Source organism: Penaeus monodon, chromosome 10, assembly GCF_015228065.2.
Source record: "Penaeus monodon isolate SGIC_2016 chromosome 10, NSTDA_Pmon_1, whole genome shotgun sequence".
Taxonomy (NCBI): domain Eukaryota; kingdom Metazoa; phylum Arthropoda; class Malacostraca; order Decapoda; family Penaeidae; genus Penaeus; species Penaeus monodon.
Window position 1 is genome coordinate 32,081,420 of NC_051395.1, and position 5,000 is coordinate 32,086,419.

The window sequence follows — 5,000 nt, forward strand, 5'->3', positions numbered from 1 at the left end:
AGTTTTATTAAAAAAAAAAGTAAATGTAAAATATTTGACACGACTTTCACAGCCCCCGTTCTGATCAGCCCGTAATGCCCGCCGGGTATCTTAATCATGCTTATATATTTTATGCACTTTCCCTTGAAACAGGCAGTGCCCCCTTCTCTATTTCGTGTAATGAGAGGGCTATAACCCACATATCACGCAATAATTTGGGGGGTTTTTTATGCACTTTCATGACACTTTTTAAAATTCAACTCCAAGTGAAATGAAAAGGGAAACCCCCGGAACTAAAAACACCCTTTTTGTAATGGTGAGTATTTAGCAAATTAATTTTTTATAGACGCCCACTAATTTTAGTTCGTGGCCAGTTGTGATTACATACCACTAAAATTTTTGTATTTTTTTTCATCATTTAAGTTGGACTACCCTTTTTAAAGTGTCATTATATTAGTTGAAAGAATCCCCGGGCTTATGTATATATCCCTTCTAACCAGTATTAGTAGGGAAACTAAAAGATGTGGGCCCCGTTATATTAAAAAGGCGGGGGGGGGAGTTTGCGAGATAAAATTGGTAAAATCAGATTCTAAATTTACAAATTTGACTTCCAGTAATATTTTTTTTTGTCAGTTTACGCAGGTCACCTCATATAGGCCTTGTGGCGCAACGGATAACGCTCGACACGGATCAGAAGTTTCCCAGGTTCGAATCCGGGGCAAGGTCGAGCCCTTTTTGTAGGCAAGAACCTTTGTCCATTGCCTGTTTGCAGCACAAAAACCCGATAATTTCAGTGTCTCCAGCCACAGCCGGGGAGAAGCGATTCCTTAGAAAAGCGAAAAAAAAAATTTGGGACCCAGAGAGGGCAGTATGATTCAAAAATTTTAAAAGAAAAAAAAAAAGAAAAAAAAAAAACTTCCGGATTATACGCTTCTCAAGGCCGATTCTATGTAATTTTGTAAAAAAGGGGTTACTGCCGAGACCAACACTGGTTAAATTGAACAATCTTTTGAGTATATTGTTCCCTTTTAATAATGAAGATTACACGATTTTTTTTTCTGTCAGTAACCCTTCCTTATTTCTCAACAAAAAAAAATGTTCAACGGATCTAAACCTGTTTCTAAGTCAAATAAAGACAAACAATACTTTTTTCAACTGAAAAAAGTGTAAATACTAGAATTTTTAAAAAATTTTACCTTTGATACTGAAGGCAGTGTATTGTGACGTATAAGTTTGATTATTAAGCGCACTCGACAAATATAATATATATATATATATTATATATATAATATAATAAAATTTATATTTATTTTTTATTAAATAATCTAAACCCCGATTTTTTTTTAAGAAATATATTTAATTTATAAGAATACAGCTTCTGATCACATAAAAAAAAAAAAAATTTTCAGTTTTTTCTCCTATTCCTAAGAGAGAGAGAGAACTCATGTTTCTTTACTTGGATATTAAAAAAATTAACAAAAGTAGGGTAATTTCCGGGGGGAAAAATAAAAAAAATCCAGGGGTGTATGTGAAAATAAACATACCGAAATGCTGTATAGTTTTTTAATTACGTGAAATTTAAATATGTATTTTTATTGATTAAATTTCTTGGACACCCGCGCCCTGATCTGAAACATTATTAATACATAATGCCGAATCTTTTTCTCGAACACCCAAAATAATACACGTGATTTGGGGAGTCCATCGGGGACAGAAAATTGCCTAGTGGTGGTTCGCCCGTTGGCTTTCCCGGGTTCGCGTCTCCCGACACTCATGCCGGATCGTTCCATAAATCTCACACTAAAATAACTTCCCTAACACTTATAAAAATATACGTTGTTCTAAATATCTTCTACTATTTTTTTTTCATCTGTTCCCCTTAAAAAAGGAAAAAAAAAAATTTTATGATATAAATAGTGTAGAATGAAATTTGATACAGCCCGAGTTGTTTGCTTGTTTACAAGCCCAGCTGATTAGTACACACAAATAAAACCTATAAATTTTTTATGTTTTTTTTTTTCTCAAATAATTTTTGTTTTGATGATTTCGTTTAAAATTTTTATTTTATGTGTTTTTTGGGGAAAAAGAAGCGCCCTCTATTTGTTTCCCCCAAGATACCCTTCGATTGCCCATGGTTATTACATCTTTTTAAATTTTGAATAGTTTTATTTATGCAGTTTTCCAAATTATTGGCCAAGTCCCGGGAACAAACTCCAAAACAGGATCAGGGGAAAAATTTTAAACCAAACGTTTTTATTGATATCAGTTTGGTTGTTTTTTTTGGTCAATTTCTTTTTTTTCTGTTATACAAAGACCCTTTTGGGCGATGGATAAACCCCTGTCTAGGATCGGATGATTCAAGGGGAATCCCGGCAAAAAAATATTGAATTTTATAATTTAGTCTGTATGTATGAATCGTATTAAGTAGCTCCATGGGTTCCTTGAGTCCCCCGCCATATCCTGGAGAAAGTAATTTATTTGAAATATAATATAGAAGAACGGATAATAATACAGAACGTTACACAAAATTAAAAACGTATAGACTAGACTATTTTTCCCTATATATTATATATATATATATATAATATATTTTATATATTTTATATATATATACCCACACACCACACAACACACACCACACACACAACACACACACCACACACACACACACACACACACCCACACCCACACACACACCATCCCACGCAAAGTGGATCAAGGAAAATTGACACTGTCATGCTCCAGGAGACATTAATAGAGGGGGGACTGTCATTTTGGGGTACATGTCTTGAGGCTTGATCCCCTGGTCGTGCAAAAACCCTTGCTCCCAATAGCCGATGCACGCTGTAGAGAGGTGTTGAATATCTTGCCATTTAGATTCACCCGGCCCGGGGGCCCCCAAACGTACAATGTTAGAGCAAGCAGGCTGTAGGAGCTTAGACACAACCAGGGGCTTGCTACTGCCAGCACGACCGGTGATGCAACCACCCCATCCTGGCTCCCCCGCAGGGCAATGGACACAGGCCATCACATAGCCAAAGTTTTTGAGGCTTTCCCCGAGATCTCTCTTCCAAAACCAAGAACCCACCCTGTCAGAGGAGGGGGTCCCAGACCTCACCCTTTCCCCCTGCGGCTGTGGAGAGAATTAGATGGGCTGTCAATAAGACTGTACAAGTGACCATTGGCATTTACTACCCTAATGGTGGTGGCACAGCCAAATGCCACAACCCAAACCAAGATGAAAACAGACAAGGCCCAAATGGCAATCTTTTAGAAAGCCTTTGGGCCCCTGTCTTGAAGCAATGAACCCCACAGAGTGAAAAAGTGCTATGCCCCGGAGTTATAAAGACGCCTGGTACTTATTACGAGATTAAGGAAGCAACCCGAGTAACTGGTAAGAAAACATTTCCGAAGGCAAAAAACCCCCCGAAACCTACCCCCCCTAAAAGGGGAAACATCAGGGAGCCAAAGGAAATGCCCTAAAATCAGGGAAAAAAAAGTGTCTGGGAAAAGTTTTGGTCCCCTTTTTCCACCAACCACCCCTTTCAAAGCTGTACAACGGGTCAGGCGAGCTACTAGCTACTAGCTCCGGTGGGTGCACACACCAAACCCTCATTCAGAAGCGACAGACTGGTGCACGAGTTCACTCAAGAACAAGCAGTAACAGTCTGCCAGCTGAACTGAGGGCAAAACAACAATCCCTACAACCAGGCAGACTTGCTCATATCAAAGAAAAGGCAGCTAAGCCCGATAACTTAGATGTTATCTTCTCTCGGAGGGAACTAAGAAAAACCTACAAAAACGGTTCTTGCATAACCCTGGGTTTTTGATGGAATCTTGTACCCCACATTTCCCACCTAGGAATGGCAGGTGAACTTGCTTCCTGCAACTCATCAACAAGTTCTGGAAAACTTCCACTTACCCCAGAGCGGAAGAGGGCACCATAGTTCCCATCCCAAAACCAAAAAGTTAGGAAAGTACCACCCTTCTCCTCAGCAATATGGCCGAGAGAATGGTACTAAACCCACTCCAGTGGAAAATGGGGCCCCCCGATGAACACGTCCATGGGGTTTACAAGGGGCATGAGCACAGCACACAGCCACACTTAGCACAATTAGCACTATCACTTCTGTGGTAATATTTCCTAGACCTGAGAAAGGGTTTTGAATTAGCAAGTCCTCTTGCTATTCAGGAGACCCAGAAGGGAATCAGAGGAAAGCACTGGCTTGGATAGGTGACTATTTCAGGAACAGAACAGCCAAAGTCAGATTCCAAGGTCACCTATCTCAGCACATGTCACTAGAAAGGAACACCACAGGGTGGGGGGCCTCAGTCCAGCCCTTTTCAACACCCTAATGTCCTGCATCCTCAACATACACCCCCAGCGGGGTGCAAGATCATCACTTATGCAGAGGATTTCATAACCATTTCCACTGGACCACACTGCCTAAGTAAAGCCCAGCGCTGTCTGGACCTTGTATCTGAGGAGTGCTGTAGGACAGGACTAAAGATCTCTGCAGCCAATTTCAAAGATCTTCCAATACCTTATGGTAATGATTGGCTGGATTTTCTCCTTTATAAAGGAGGTCCGAACCCAAACCCAAGACTGTCTGTGATGAGAGCAATGACTGGGAGACACCTAGATATAAAGTACTAAGATCATTCTATGCACAAGCCATCCATTCCATTGTGGACTATGCTTCTGTCTCCCTGATTGCCGCAAAGCCAAAATCAAGAAAAAAATTGGAGACAGTTCAAATGAAGCTGCCGTGATCATTCTGGGTGCCACAAGGTGGACGAAGGCCCCTCAATCTCCTCATGGAGGCAACCTTCTCCCCCTGGAACCACGACCTGACCTAATGGCAGTTCAGTTCCTTTCAAAGGTATGACTACTGATCAGAAGATTCCAGGTTCGAATCCTGCCTTGGTCGTGTATATGCAAATAATGCCTTTAATATCTATGTTAAGCAGCAGCATGTACACTCTGTCAACTGTTACAGTTTGGCTTATAGCCATAAGGA